This window comes from Ambystoma mexicanum, chromosome 12 (genome assembly GCF_040938575.1).
Source record: "Ambystoma mexicanum isolate Mex_15411 chromosome 12, UKY_AmexF1_1, whole genome shotgun sequence".
NCBI lineage: Eukaryota > Metazoa > Chordata > Amphibia > Caudata > Ambystomatidae > Ambystoma > Ambystoma mexicanum.
Genome location: NC_090936.1, coordinates 500,195,004 through 500,211,652, shown reverse-complemented (window position 1 = coordinate 500,211,652; position 16,649 = coordinate 500,195,004). Strand labels below are relative to the sequence as shown.

Genomic DNA, 16,649 nt, shown 5'->3' with positions numbered 1-16,649 from the left:
GCGCCAAAGGGTACTGTCAGAAAGGAGCACACGGAACACAATAACAGACAGACCAGGGTAGTCTCGTGCCATTGCGTCCCGGCAGCATGTCACCATGGGCTGTAATCGCCATACTCATCTCTGCTTGTGTTGTGGGTGACGGAGCCATGGAAACCAGCCATCGCAGCCATTTAGTAAACCTGACCCTCCGCTCTAAGTCACGGCTCTCGGCCCACGAGGGCGTGGGGGAGGGGAGACTAGGGACGCACTTGACGTACTGCTCTGAAGAACGCCTGCGGGACTTGCACTGCTCGGGACCCTGTCTGCAGCCGCAAAAAGAGTGTCCTACCTTGACGATGGGAGAGTAGGCACCACACACACCTTTCGGGCAGGGTGAGTACATGGCCAGGATCTGGTAGATGTTACGCTTCTTTCACTTGAAGATTGCTGACACTCCACAGCCAGGGTTTCATATTTAAAATGGGAGTACTGGCAATTCTCAGTAGGAGTTCAATACTCAGTACTGCAAATTCACTGCATTCGCCCTATTCTTAAAATGAGAGTAGTGGCACTGCACAGAACTACAGGTCCCAGAACACACTCTGTTTCTCATCATTTTGGTAACCAGAACAGACTACTTATTCCAGAATGCAATCCATCTGCCTTAATAAAAATTCCAACACACACATACAAAAAAATTCTACGCTCGACTGTGTACCCCATAAAACCAGCAGACTTCCCAGAATAGTGCTACATCAAAGGAGCACACGTTACAAAAAGCAAGCTGCATTACATAGATCGGAAGCCTTCTGACACACAGGAATGCACATTGTTCACTCAGAGCAAAACCTCTCACAGGACTATGTGCCTATACATTCACCCAACTTCATACAGTTGATGCCTTCAGAGTGCTACATGTCCCAGAAAGCACTTTGCATCACTAATTAGACATGCACCCACCAAGATGACATTTTCAAACATACAGCATGTTCGCCAGTTCAGAGGGCCGAAACATTTATAGCCTGATTCACAGATCGTTTTCCAATGGGATTGCCCCATTATGAAACGCTTCTGTGAATTAGGCCCTTAATGTCCCAGAAAAGGCATACATTTATGCACCAAATAGCAAAAAATGCAAAAGGTGACATGTCTGCGCAAAAATGCTGATTGTCGCAACTAAATGTTTATTTTTGCACCATGTGCCGAAGATCTTGGGAGCATATTTTTCTTTCGTCCACGGTACAAAAGTCTGCAATTTCGCCCATCCCCAATGTTCATTACAAATGTTTCTACCAGACTAGATCTATTAGCATACACTCTGTCCCACATAGGCCAGATAATCAGTGAGTAAAATCACATACCACAGAATTCTCAGTACATAGGTGCCCTTCCTACCAGTAGGAATACACTTCACAGGATGTACCCCTAACAGTATAGAGGACGCTGCATGCCACTACATGTGTCAAGATACACAGACACCCAGGGCTTTAAGTGGGCCGGGGCCTGCCGGGGCTGGGCCCCGGCAGTCTCCGAAATTTCGTTTTGAGGCGGGGCCCTGCCGGGGCCCACTAATCTCCCCTGTCAGCCCCGGCCACTACAGGAAAAAGCATTTTTTTCTACAGCCTGAAGCTCTTGCTATTATGCGAGAGCTTCGGGCTTCAGAAAAAAATGCCTTTCAGCCATAATGGTGGCGCCGCACCTGCGAGGCATCCCTTTAATCAAGGGATGCACGTGGGCCGGCGCCACCATTATGGAGAAAACGTGAGGCCGCTGGAAGCAGAGGCCTTGCTTTCTAAATACTGAAGCTCCCGTGGATTCTCGGGAGTTTCAGTCTTTAGGAAAAAGGCTTCTGCTTCCATTGGCCTCACCCTTTCAGCCTTAATGGTGACGCTGCCCCTCCCCAGCTGGCGAGGGGCAGCGCCACCATTAAGGCTGAATAGGAGAGGCGCTGTCCCCTGCCAGGCAAGCCTATAGAATAGAAATGCAGAGATCAGCACTCTCTCCCCCAAAGGGGAGAGGGTGCTAATCTCTACAAAAGGCTGCCTGGCAGGGGTGCCAGTAGCCCGTTGAGCCGGCGCTCGTCAAGGGGGCGTGGCCTAACGGCCCATCAAGACCCCCGTTGTTAGGCCACGCCCCCTCGATGGGCCCCGGCTCGATTTGTAGTGCCACTTAAGGCACTGCAGACACCCGTTCACAGGATTACATGTCTAGGGTGACCAGATTTTTCAAAATAAAAAACCGGGACGGCCAACAACATAAAAGAGGGACTACCCCATCGCAGCCCAACAATTACCGCCCCTCCCCCAACACGCCCCCACAACCACCCCCCAACCATATTTCCAGCACTTCTCCTTTCTATAAACTGTATATAATCTCATTAGTGCAGTTTTGTCTGTGAATCGCGCCATGTTAATTCACAATGAGAGCTTGCTGTAATTGATATTACATGGCTTGCTGTACGATGGTTCCCAGATAGTCTCTGTGGCACAGTCAGTAAGTGTTCCGACTTGTACCGAGGTTGGGGGTTCGAGACAAACCTCCAACTTCAAAATTCTGAAGTAGTTGTGAAAAATAATTACGGTTTTAATTACCGTAGCCCCTCCCCCCCCCCAACATGCAAACCCGGGACGGAGGGTGATTTCCCCGGACTGTCCCGGGAAAACCCGGACGTCTGGTCACACTACATACATGTCTCGGATATCACTAAAGTTTCCTGGGAATTTGAACACGTTGTTCTGCTGTATATTAAACATGAAGGAACTACATGACTTTTAGATGTATTAAGTTCAATAAGATTAACTGTAAAGTTTGTCTTGTTTGTGAACCCCAACAGCAAGTTGTACAACTGTAAACCTACCTTCTTAACGTTCTCTTCAAATCTCCCTGTTATGACTTCCAAATATACCCGTCAATGTCACTGAAACACCTTGAAATTATCCATAATGGTCTCTCAGGTGTTCAGACATTTTTAAAATATAAATACTGCAGTTATTTCAATAAGGACTATGCTTTAGAACACCCTGAAATACTATGTATAATAGTATTTTATTTATTTTTATTTACTTATTGGACATTTGTAGGGCGCCTATACACAAGTGTTTCCAAGTGCCAGAAGAGAGCAAATGGGGGTGGGGGAGTACAGATGAAAAAAACAACAATAACGGTCCTACTAGGCCTTGTGACATTTGGACCATGCAAGTGCAGTGACAAAAAGTGCAAGGGGAGGGTGAAGGTCAGGGCGTAAGGGCTGGAGAAGGCCAGGGGGGGAGAAGGAGCAGAGGGGAAGTGCTAAGGGGAGCTAAGGAGGGCAAGTGCCTAGGGGGAACCAGGGGAGAGTGAATGCTAGAGCGATGGACGGGTTGGACCAGATTCAGGCTAGTCCGGGATGGGTGCCCGAGGGCAATTGCTGGTTAGAGGTATTAATGTATATCACTGTTATCTGTAATGGTTTGTAATTTTTTGATGAATTGTGTGTCTACATGAATTATGTTTTATGGATGTTTTTATCTGAATCAACAAATGTATGAATAAATATCGCAACATTCTCTGCAAATGTTGCTAAGCTAAAGTAACTTACAAATCTATCGGATGTGTCGGTATTTGCACTATTCCTGTGTGCCAGATTCTGGGATGGAAAACATTGCCAGAGTACTGCAGAGAGGATGCCTGAGCAGAAGGCAGGAGTGTGTTTGCGCTGAGTGTAGGTGTCTGATGCCCTTGGGTGTGGGCAGATATGAGAGGATTACAAGATATGAAATGGAAAATAGTGCGAGTGAGAGATGCTGAAGTGAAGCAAAAGTCACCAACATGAAACAGCACATGTACAGGAATGCTCTCTGCCTAACTCAGTACAGAGCATCCTTAACAACATTTATTTATTTATATGCATTTTATTGTTTGCTTGTTAGGTGCGTATACAATAAGAAATACTGTTTCAAAGCGTTGAAAGGGGAAGGGAGGGAGCAGGAGTGGGAAATACATTAAAATACATAATAAAGAGGAACTACCGAGTCCGGAGCACAGAGTAGCACATGTGGAGAAAGCTCAAGTAAAACGTGTTTCCTGACTCTCAGTATTAGAAAGACAACATTCAGAGGTGTTAACAACTTCGGAGGGAATTTACAAAGTTTCCCCGGATTAAGCGTTCTCGTATTGGTGGGCGTGCTTTCTCTGTGGCTGCACCCAGAGCATGGAATTCCTTACCTTTTGTCCTGCGTGAAACGGAACACTATTTGTCCTTTCGTCTTGCACTAAAGACCTATCTCTTCTAAACTCCCTGCCCTATTAGCCTGTTTTTTTCGGTCTACCTCTGGTCTAGCGCCAAGATGGCTTCGGGTGAATGCTGCGCTTTACAAATTCTCATAACATAACAAAGTATAGCGAGATTGGATGCCAAGGTAGAATTATTTCGAGAACATCAGGGGAGGGGCCAATTTACACATTTTGGGGATACCTCACACGTTATCTGCAGTCATTTTGAGACCTGAACTGGAGATTTTTCTGTCGGAAAGCCCATCCCATACAAAATAGGGTTTACAGGCTCCCATCGAGGGGAACCCAAAACCAACAAAGCCGTCCCAACAGGAAAGTAAACTTGAATTGTTGCAGTAGAATAATTTACTGCACACTGTCTCACTCCATGATGAATTGAAGAGGATCACTACTAACTAGGTGCTATCTCTGGTAGTGTCCCTTTGTCAGCTATCTGCTCAACAAAACATCATATAAATGTAAGATTCAATCACACACATTGATTTACCATAATGGCAATTTTGTCAACTGTAGTCATGTACATACACTCTGTATTGAACATAAAGCCTATTCATGGAAAAGGTCACAATTTATTTCAATAATTGTCATAATTCCACAAATTCAAGTATTGCCATTTTACAAAAAAAGAAAAACAAACATGAAAAATCCCTTAAAGTCAAAATAACCACACATGGGAATTAATGCCAAGTTATTTTTACAAATCTTTTCAATAAGAATAAGAAAATTCCGAAACAAAGGAGAAAAAAAAGACAAAGAAACATCAAATGATAATCTGTTCATTTGGAAACAATGTCTCACTAATCTTGCAAATCTACTCGGGGTCTTAAGAGAATGCAACACCAGTTTCTTTGGATAGCCTCTTTCTCTCAAATCGCTGGCTAGTTTATTTGCGTGCAAATAATAGTCTGAAATTGCTGTGCAATTTCTCCTGAGTCTGAGGAATTGGCTATAAGGCAAATTCTCCTATAGTGACCTCGGGTGGAAGCTTGTAAAATGCAAGATGGTATTCCTATCCGTTGTTTTCTTGTATAAGGTACAAGTAAGATGTCCCAACTCCACTTGAATACGAAGGTCCAAAGAATTAATTGACGTCTTTTCATATTCCATTGTGAATTCAATGGTTGCATGTTAGTAGTTGAGGTAAAGGAGAAAGTCATTCAAAGACTAGAGGTTGCCTTGCCAAATAAAGATAACATTGTCTATAAATCTAAATCACTTCTTAATGCGTGGTTTATAGACATTACTTTCTGAAAGTACAAATTGTTCCTCAAATGTTGCCATGAAAAGGATAGCCAGGCAGGGCGCAAACGCAGCTCCCATCGCCGTGCCCCTTGTTTGTAGATAGAATTGTCCCAAATAAACAAAATGTTTTTCTTTGCAAAGCAATGGTCATGAGTTCCACAAGGAAGGCTGCTGGAACCCTATGTTGAGTTGCCTGATGGGTAAGAAATCTATGGACTACTTCGATCGCCTCCTCTTGTGGGATGTTCCTTGTACTTCATTAAATGGTTCGCCTTCAAATATTTTGATGGTAGCAGTCGTATCTTTAAGGTAGGTAACAGTTTGTTGACTTATAGGTTGTAAAAAATCTAGATCTATAAATTTAAATAAAGGCTCCAAAATGGAGCTGCACCCCAACACTATTGGTCTCCCTGGGGGTAAGTGTGGTGTTTATGGATTTTCGAGAAGGCATAGAAAGAGGGGGTCCTCTTCTCCGAATGATTTAAATATTTCAGCTCCTCCCGTGTAATCCATGAATGGTCTGCTGCAAATTGTCTAACCTCCCTAATTTCCTTCTAAATTTCAGAAGAGGGATCTTTACGTAGGGGATGATAACTTTGGGTGTCCTCCAATAGGTCCATCACCATACGGCTGTACTGTGTCCATGAAAAGACAACAATCCCTCCCCCCCTTATCCGCTGGTTTAATCACCAAATGTGGATTCGATGTTAATTCCTCCAATGCTTGCTTTTCACTATTCGAGAGGTTATTTCTATTGTTATGTGTTTGATTTAGGAGTCTTTTCAGATAATTCATTACTCACTTCTCGAATAGGATTATCTCCTGTGCCACCTTGTTATCTGCTAAAGTAAAGACAGAGGGGACCCTCAGGCCAGAATCCTGTGTGTTCTCGCGCTCCTCTTGCTCACAAAAGAAATGGCTGAGTATTAGTTTCCTAAAAAATTGTTTTATCTCTACTTCTGTAGAGAACCAATCTGTTCTATTTGTAGCAACGAATGTGAGGCCTTTTTTCTAGAAGTTGAATTTGCATAGCAGACTGCTCTGTATCAGACAGATTGAAAACTGGAATTGTTTTTTCTGTTAAGTTTGTTCATTGGGGGTAGGAGTATCCTCTATTGGTTGTAACCTCTCCTACATGGTCGTTGCCATCTCCTGCCTCCCCATGGATCCCATGCTGGATTGTAATGGTCCCTCCGGTATCCTCTGAATTGGCCTCTTCCTAAAAAAGGCCTCTGGTCTCTTGGTCTATAGACTTGTTGTGGCCCAGATTGGTATGGATCTTCCCCCGCCGAGTCACTGCTCGTGTCCGAAAAGGTTACCCACCTCCTTGGTCCTCTTCTATTATACCCAGTTTGTTGAGATCTTTCCTGATTTTTTGTTGTTGTGTGTAGCCCCCACTTAGATAAGGGTAGATCTTCTCTACCTTGAATTCCTGGATATCTTTTCCAAGTTTCTTAGTTTTTTTGGACAACGTAGATGTTTTAGATTCTTCAAAAAGCTTTTGGATCTCAGTTATCTTGTCATCTGCACTAGTGATTAGTAGGTTAGATTTGAATTTCAATTCATCTATCTCAATCTCTTTCTGTACTGTAATGGCTAATCTTTGAGCTGTGGAGTTTGTTAGTGCCATGAGGTCTCTGCTGCATTTTGTTGCGATTTTGCTAAAGCATGTTTTGTATTCCTCATCTTCCAGGAACAATCCAGGTTCATTACTTATAACCAGGCCAGCCGGTATGATATTGGCTTTAAGGTACTCTCTTAAAAAGTGACCATGTAGTTCTGTTCTAAATCGATTTTTACTTCAATTTCAGTAATTTGTCTTTATTACTATGTGAAAGGGTAGAACCTGTATTATCCCTTTGGTCAAAACATGAAGGGCCTCTAATAATATTCAATATTTGTTCTTCACTGAAACTTAAAGTAGCACTCTCTGCCATATCCTGACTAATATATGTATATGTGAAACAAATTAGAAAAAGGGTAAGACACGTGACACTAAAAATAGTAACGAAAACAAACACAAAGAATATAAAATGTTAGAAAGAATAAAGCTGAACTAAAAAAATACCAAGAAGCCTAAAAGTGCTAGGAGCACTGATACCCCTAATGTGCATTAGTATACTGTGCACTGCCTATACCCTAAAATCAGCCTAGGCTGACGAGAAACTTCTATACACTGGAGGGTAACTCCCTACTCTGTATGGGGCTGGGAAGAACAATCCAAAGCCATCCTAACAGGAAAGTAAACTTGAATTGTTGCAGTAGAATAATTTATTGCACACTGTCTCACTCCATGATGAATTGAAGAGGATCACTACTAACTAGGTGCTACTAGTCACTATCTCTGGTAGTGTCCTTTTGTCGGCAATCTGCTGAACAAAACATCATATAAATGTAAGATTAAATCCCACACATTGATTTACCATCAATGGTAATTTTGTCAACTGTAGTCATGTACATACACTCCGTATTGAACATAAAGCCTATTCATGGAAAAGGTCACAGTTTATTTCAATAATTGTCATAATTCCACAAATTCAAGTATTGACATTTTACAAAAAAAGAAAAACGAAACATGAAAAATCACTAAAAGTCAAAATAACCACACATGGGAATTAATGCCCACTTATTACATATCTTTTAAATAAGATAATTCTCAAACAAAGACAAAAACATCAAATTACATCAAATGATAATCTGTTCATTTGGAAACAATGTCTCACTAATCTTACAAATCTACTCAGGGTCTTAAGAGAATGCAACACCAGTTTTTTGGATAGCCTCTTTCTCTCAAATTGCTGGCTAGTTTATTCCTGTGTAAATAATAGTCTGAAATTGCTGTGCAATTTCTCCTGAGTCTGAGGAATTGGCTATAAGGCAAATTCTCCTATAGAGACCTCGGGTGGAAGCTTGTAAAATGCAAGATGGTATTCCTATCCGTTGTTTTCTTGTATAAGGTACAAGTAAGATGTCTCAACTCCACTTGAATATGAAGGTCCAAAAAATGAATTGACTTCTTGTCATATTCCTCGAGGGGAGACATCTGAGGAAATAAATGGGGAACTGTAATGGTGACACTCAAATCACGCGACGAAAGAGGATTTTAAATGCAGCGATTTAAAAAGAAAGAGGATTTTGTTAATGCTAATTGCATATTTCTGTGGCCCAATCTGAGTCAGGGGTGCCTTAAAAGTAAACCGGGCCTCTTGGGAGAGAAGATGCAATGGTTAATATTGGGATTCAGGCATCTGTTTGTTTCTGCTTGATATTATATTGTTGCTTCATCCGAGGCATCATTCATTTGCTCTGGGAGAGGCTCCAAGAACCTTTATGGAGGTGTTGGGAAAGGGTGAGGGTTGAATAAGTGGGTTGCTGGAAAATCGGAAAGGGCCAGATGTGTATAGGCATTGCTTCCTGCTTCCTGGTTACAGGGGCAGACTGTCCGCCATTGTCCTATGCCCTTGCGTCTCCACTGCCGCCCGAATTTCTCGTGCCAAAGGGGACGATGAAAAAATTAAAAATGTAATCACGCTTTCGGTGTCACCACTGAAAGCAAGCATCCCCAAAAGGCATTACCCTCCCCATAACGAGAGGTAGTAAAGGACACACCCCAGGAGGTAATGACACAAGACCAAGTGCAGGTAAATATAAAACGATTTTTAATCTAGTCAAATAGGGCATGCAAAGGACTGTGCAAGCTCTGAGAGCGCTCTGTCTGACAATAGCAAAGACAGTCTTATTTATTACAAAACTTCGTCTTGAGTCCTACTCACTATAGGGGGCGCATAGTCTTGGGGATTGGGTGGCGTCGACTAACTATAGGCGCGGCAGTGATGAGCAGCTCCAGGATTGGTGGACATGAGCGTGGTGCCAAAGTGGGGCGGATGGGTCAACTGGGCTCGTCGGGGTGGGGCCGCCAGGCCAGGTGCGGTCAGTGTCATTGATAGATGGTTGCCCTAACATTCTGCCCTTGTGGCCACACACACACAAACACTCATCCGTTTACACAATTTCAATTGTCCTGTAAATCCTGCAATGTGTTACTCTGAGGGATAATAGGATACTGGACAAACACATGCAATCTGAAGCTTTTCCAATACATCAGGGCACTGTTGCGTCTGACCTGTTGACCGGGTGTCATAAACTTGGGTGTCTGATCTGAGGGCACGGGGTGAGCTACCCTGTCATTCTGGTCTTGTTAGAAGTAGTGAAGAATTACTTTATGATATGTTAGTACAGGGTTGAATGTCTATTCTCCAAGGCCCATTAACTGAGCCGGAGTACTACTGGATCCGTGAAGGTGCACTTTTGGCCCCTTGAGGCGGTGGGGTTTAGGACCAGGTTGTAAATACTTCATTCGGCCGACCATGACGGCCTCGGATAAGGGGGAGGTGAATACTTGAAGCGGGTCCAACTGAATGAGGGGAGGTGGGCCTGTGCTGCCCGCGCACCAGCTCGTCCTGGTGGACCTTGGCGGGAGGAGGGGGAGATGGCCTTGTGTGTGTGTGTGTGTGTGTGTGTATATGTGCAATTCTCTGTGCCTGGGCTGCACACTATGCAGAACGAGGAGACGGTTAATAAAGTTAGTAATATTAGAGAGATTACACATTTCTAATGTCTATACATTCATATACTCTTCCATATACGACTATGAAATATTGGCAGTGTTTCATGCATCACCGAATCATCGGATGGCTCAAATGGCTACATTTGAGCAATAACACACGGTAACAGTTGGATAACACATGAGGTAGCGTTGGGTTTGGTGGTGTACTCAGGAGCATAGAAGCAATACGTTCGGAGGTGATAGTACATTTGCATTCTTGTTCATGTATTTACACGTGTCCCACTGTATGACATACGCATATTCTTGGTAATCCTTTTTCCGCCTTCCTTTGTACTTAGCAGCATTCGTTAGTTAGCACTAGGTGGGCTGTATCAAACCCTTTCATTGGGTCTTCTAGGCACATGGTATCTTACACGGGCTGAGGTCATTATTACTTTTCCAATACTTATGAACTTTTATTCCTTCCCCAACACGGGTGTTTATAATTAACATAGTAACTCTATGACTTGATAGGCTTTAGTGTGTGGTTGACACTTCATTTGGGGAACATTGACAGGGGTTCATATGAGGCGGGCATTAACACCATAAATCTTAAATGTTAGGGGGTTAGATGCTGGGTCAGGATCTGTTCAATCGAGATGGTGTTTATTATTTTCCAGGCTTGAACCGCTAGTCAGGTCACTTCGGGGACGGTGATGTACTGCGGAATGTAAATGATACAGTGTTTGTTCTGATACTTGTTCGTGTCTGGTTGCTCGTGGGAACGGGCCTTCAGCGGATCTACCATGGGTGGATATGCCGGGGGAGGGCATGGTTCCCTGTGCACAGTGAGTGGGAGTCAAGCTGCAGCATTCGCAGGCAGGCTGTCTCATTGGGGTTCAGGTCGCTATTATCTAAAATGGAGTCCTGATGCTTCCAAAATGGTGTCCATGGTCTGTTACAGTACAACACGATTGGCCCTGTGGGTTGATCAGCAGTCACCCCGCCATCTGGGCCCTAGTGACAGGGGGGCCCCTGACGAGTCACGAACCTCACGTAGCTGGGGTATGACGGGGAGGGGGTATTATAGACCTATCCTCCCATACATTTCCCCCCTTTCGTTACTTAAGTAACACATACTGTAACTCGCCCAACCTATGACACTCTTTTTCATTTGCAACAGCCTCATCCAACGCCGGTGTACCATTTATTGGCATCCAGGCTCTACGCACTCCCTGAAGGCTCTCCCCCCTCCTAGCATATTCATCTGGTGCAGAGCCTATATATACATCCGCTATCTCCTTCCAAGTTCACCCATTCCTCTGTATATCACTCACGTTCTTGGGGCTCTTTTATTGTGGTGTGATATAATCTATCTACTATGTCCCCATCGTAGTATAATGGCACCATTCCATACTTTGGCTCAGGGTCCTAACCTGTTTCTACTTGAGCTTCTTGCATGATCTGTGCCACTCCTCTAGTGTTGCCCATTATCACCATCATCACTGTGCCATTTGGCACTGCATTTGCGCCACATCGAAGACCCAGTTGGCACACGCAAAAATTCAAAAGTAAAAATACCACGACAGGCATCAGCATTTTGACCGTCAGTCCAAGCAATGATGGTACCCAGGAGAAGAGGTTGTCGAACCAGGTGCTGGCGTCTGCTCCACCTTCGTTTTTCATTCGTTCCTCCAGGTTGTGCACTGCTGCGATAACATGTGACAGTGTACCATTATCTGCATCTTCAGAAGGTACGAATGTGCAACATGTGCTCCCGATTTTTTGGCAAACACCGCCGTCCATCGCCGTTAACAGGTCTAGGACATACCTGTTCTGCATGGTCATCAATCGTAGGGCTCTTAGCTCCACCTTGATCACGTTAAACCCTTCTTCAGTGTCGTTAGCCAGCTGGATCTGCTGCCATCGTGTGATTTGGAGCCATTTTGTGTTTGCCCGTGCCTGGATGCTTGGAACAAGTGAGGCGAAGAACGTTTCTGCAGAATTGAACAATCGATACTTGTCTGGAATCTGCGCTAATAATTCTGAGGAGGCTTTGGATATGTAGTTGGATGACCTTTGCCGCCTTGATAACACCTCTTGCAGATTTTCGGCAGACGGGGCATACAGTTGTGGCTCTTCCGTTGGCAGGGTGTTTGGCTCACGGGGGCGTCTGGCACTCTTTTTTTTTTTTTCCCCCCCCCCCCTTGATATGGCTCTCCGGAATCACCATCAATGCTGAATGTAACATTGCCAAGGAGCATGTGCCCCTCCAGGATTGTGGGAGGTGCAAATACGCCTGTTTGCCGCAGACCCAGTAAGTGTCCATAAGCTCTGCTGTTCCTTTCTTCATGTCTGGGATAGTGAGTGTCCAGTTACAGTTCTTTGTTACACCCATTGAGTTTTTCCCTTCGCCCTGGAAACACAGATCATATGATATTTCTTTCTGCAGTTTGAACGGCTTTTCAATGGCGGTCACCCAGGTCAGTTTCATAATGTGCTCCTTCCAAACTGGTGTGCACGTTTTCTCGATCCACTGTAGTTTTACAGCCGCCAGCCCTCGCAGTGCTTCAGCTTTGCCTGATATTTCTTCATTTTTCCATTTGTTGTCCAAAAACAATGTCCCTTTAATCACGAAAAAAGGTTCTTTCAAACATATCACTCCTTTGGCTCTTGAGTAACAGGTTTTCTCATTTTGCAGCATTTCAAAAGATACTTTGTGTGCCTGAAAGGTGTTCTTAATTCTGCACAAAGTGAGATGAAGGAGACATTGGGCATTTGCAAGAGGCAATTCTTTAGGCAACAGAACTTTAGGTGTACCCGAGGTGTGGGGGATCAGAAACAGACATAACAACTCTCGTTAGTTGTCTGTTTTGCAGTGGAACTCATGTCTGCATGCCATTTGTTTGACTGGTGTGGATGTCTGGGGTCTTCTATTGTGTCTAGACCCAGGCCAGAATATTCATCATATTTTCTCCTCCCCACCTCCCTCTTCCTCCTACTGCTAAGGTAGCTCTTTTCTTCTCGAGCCACATGTGATATTGGCCCCACTTTGCCTGCGCCCCCCTTTCCCATTCATCATATAGAGATCGAAACCACTCTGCCGTTTCTTCATTCTCTTCCTTTCTGCCTATAGGTGGTTTAGTTTCTGCTGTTGGGGTAACTTCTAGTGAGGGCAGTGTGGCAGTAGTGTAGTACAACCATGATATGACAGAAGGGTTACGATCATTTAGACTGTACACATTATATTCTGAGACATTTGAGAGTGGAGTTGGATTTATACTCGGGCTGCTGTTGATGTTATTTGAGGGCTGCGCATTGGGCGCGATTGTACTATACCCCCATACAAGCTGGAATCCACCCCATACTAAGTAATCACCCTCTTTAACCACCTTGGTTCCATTTCCCGTTTTGGTTCCATTCCCCCCCCCCTCATTCATCTCAATAGAGATGAATGAAATGAACCAGTAAGTAATAAGACCAAACATGATTGCAAAGAATAAAACAGCACACACAAACAGCCCACACTCATACGAATATCTACGTAAGTTGAAAGCATTATTTACATTTCCAACTACCTTAATGTTATTCGTTGCGGGCTGCCCGTTCGTTGCCATCTTTACTCCTATATGTTAAAACATAAAAGTGCATTAAGCATATCTAAACAGTTGAACTCTTCATTTTATTATATGAGAGAGAGAGAGAGAGAGAGAGAGAGAGAGAGAGAGATTTCATAATTGCAATTTATCCTTATTTACATTTACATTTCCCATTTGGCACAGAAAATATTTTCGTCAATGTATATTTTCTTGCTATTATTCTTTTACTCTGTACCCATTTTAGTATTGTTTCTGCTTTTTATTTTACTGTGAGATCTCAGCTGTTGTATGTGCTTCTTCTTCTCTTTACTCTCTGACACTATTATATGCTTTACGTACGTCGGTCAAATGTATCTTCCTGGTGTTATTCTGACGCCACAAGAGATCTGTTGCTGATTGGCTACAACCTCTCTTTTCCCACAGCCCTTTTTCTTCCTCACTTTCCCCTTCTTGTAACTCCAGTATTTGTGACACGGGCATGGTATTGTATCCATCTGGGAGCTCTTCCACTTCCTGTTGGTGCATTAGGTACTCACCTGTTAGTTCTTTCACAAAGTAGGAGGCTTCCTTGGCTGCAGCATCCGCTGCAGCGTTCCCAAAGAGATGACGTCCGTATTGGACGTATGGGCCTGGCACTTCACTATGGCTACCATAGTAGGTTCTTTTTAATGCTTCAGTCAATTCCTTCAGGAGTTCCGCATGTTTTACTGGTGACCCATCTGCTCTGTGGAACCCTCTCCGTCCCCACCTTCCCAACCCGCCGTGTACTGTAGTGGTCATGTAAGCTGAGTCTGTGTAAATAGTAACTGCGCACCCTTTCGCTGCACATAATGCTTCAATGAGCGCTATAAGTTCTGCTGCTTGGGCTGAGTAATGGGATGGCAGGCAATGCTATACTATCACTTCATACTCGCCTTCTTCTAATCTCACAACTGCCACCCCCACATGTTTTTCTCCCGTGTCTGGGTTTATTGATGCTGACCCATCTATGAAGAAAACTTCTCCTTCGTTTAGGGCGTTTTCGTTTACCGCCGGGCCTTCCCCTTCCTCTCCCTTGTAAGTTGTACAGTCGTGTTCCTGCATGTCTTCTAATGTGCATGGTTCTGTAATGAATCTTGCTGGATTTACTGTTTTACATCGGACGATGTGTATGTTTGCACTAGAAAAGATTATTTCATAAGCAGTGGCTCTTTGTGTTGTCAATGTGCTTTTTGATCTTTCCAATATAGCGAATAGGGAGTGTTCCACAAATAGTGTCACAGAGCACCCATCACTATTGTCGCATTTTTCTCAATAGCGAACGCTGCGGCTGTGAGAGATTGTTCGCAAGCAAAATGTCCTTGCATTACTGCGTCTAATGTGCCACTATAGTAAGCAAGCAGCTTGTGCCCCAGGGATATTTTTTGTGTCAGTACTGCTGTCATGAGGATCACCTTGCAGTGAGAGAAAAGGTAAAACTTGCGTTCGTAATCAGGGTTTGCGAGCACTGGCGCGCTCGAGATCAATTCCTTGAGTGAGGTAAATGCGTCACCCATTTCTGCTGACCATTGAATTTCTGTGTTCTCTCGTTGGGCCTCTTTGAGTGCCTGCAATAGTGGTCTTGTGTATGCTGCGTAATCTAATATCCATGCTCGGCAGTAGTTGCACATTCCAAGAAATGTTTGCATATCTTTCACTGTGTTGGGCCGCCTTACTGCTGTAATGGCAGCTACCCTGTCTGGTATTCTCTTTTTGCCATCTTGTGAGATTAGCTGTCCCAGGTACAACACCTCTCGTTGGCAGTACTGTAGCTTTCCTCTGTCGACCTTGTAGCCTTTGTGGGCTAGCAATGTCAAAAGAGCAATATAGTCTTTTGTACATTCCTCCTCATTCTTTGCGCAGATGAGTAAATCATCCAAGTATTGAATAATCGTGCTCTCTGCTGTCTTGTTCCCTAGATCTTCATGAAGGATGCGGTTCAATATGCTGGGGCTCTCACAGTATCCCTGGGGTAACCTGCAATGTTCATACCTTTTTCCCCCCAGAGTGAAGGCTCTTAGATACCTGCACTCCTCTGCCAGTGGGATGGAGAAGAAGGCATTTTTCAAATCAACTACTGTGAAATGTGATGCATTCTTGGGGATGCTGCACAATATCAGCACTGGATTAGGGACCAAAGGGAACTCTTTTTGAATGACGTCTTTAAGGGGGCGTAGGTCTTGGATCATCCTCCATGCCCCACCTTTTGCTTTTTTGATTGGGTAAATACAGGTGTTACATGGCGAATTTGATGGTACTATTATTCCTTGAGCCAGCAATGCACTGATTGTCTCTTGTATGCCTTCTTCTGCTTCTCGAGACAGGGGGTACTACTTTACCCTTGCCAAAATAGCTCCAGGTTTGAGTTTTATTTTAACTGGTGTCACACCATGCAATAATCCCACATCATGGGAGCCTGTGGTCCACAAGTTGCTGGGTACTAGTTTCATATCATCATCAAAGAAGGAAGGCAGTGCCCCCACCACTGCCATCCGCTGCACTAGCACCTGCCTCTCTTGTATCATGATGTCATAGGGTATTGCTATCTCCATTATTATCTCACCGTCACTTTGAGTCTGAGAAAAGATCTTCATCTGACAGGTCTCGCAATGCAATGTCGGCATTGATGCACAACACTGTGCGCCACTCGCAGCCATGTATATCCATTGCAATGACAGCTATTTGTTTGGCTGATATTTGAACTGCATGCAAATCTAAGGACATCACTGTCTTGGCACAATCTCTGGGCGTGCTATTGGTCGGAAGATTAACTCTGCGGGTACCCGGCATTCTAGCTTTTTCAACTCAGGCACTACTCGTGCCAAAGTTTTCAGCCCTTGAATGAACACATCAGGATCTACCGGTATGCCGCGCACTTCTGGTGCTGTTGCTCGTGCATGCACCACCAGCATTACGTGCATGGGACAGATCCCTGGGGTTCAACACACTATCCCTCTCTCTGTGAAGGAGATAGTCAGTCATATTAAGCTTAC

General features: G+C 44.2%; 1 protein-coding gene across 1 annotated transcript in view; it reads left to right on the top strand.

The window, feature by feature from the left end:
- Nucleotides 1-242: 242 nt before the first annotated feature.
- The window catches only part of AGBL3 (AGBL carboxypeptidase 3), a 2,309,829-nt gene continuing 2,293,422 nt past the window's right edge, over nt 243-16,649 (top strand). The window contains exon 1 of the mRNA XM_069628782.1: nt 243-372. The gene's annotated coding sequence lies outside the window, so the exon portion shown is untranslated. The remainder of the gene's footprint in view (nt 373-16,649) is intronic.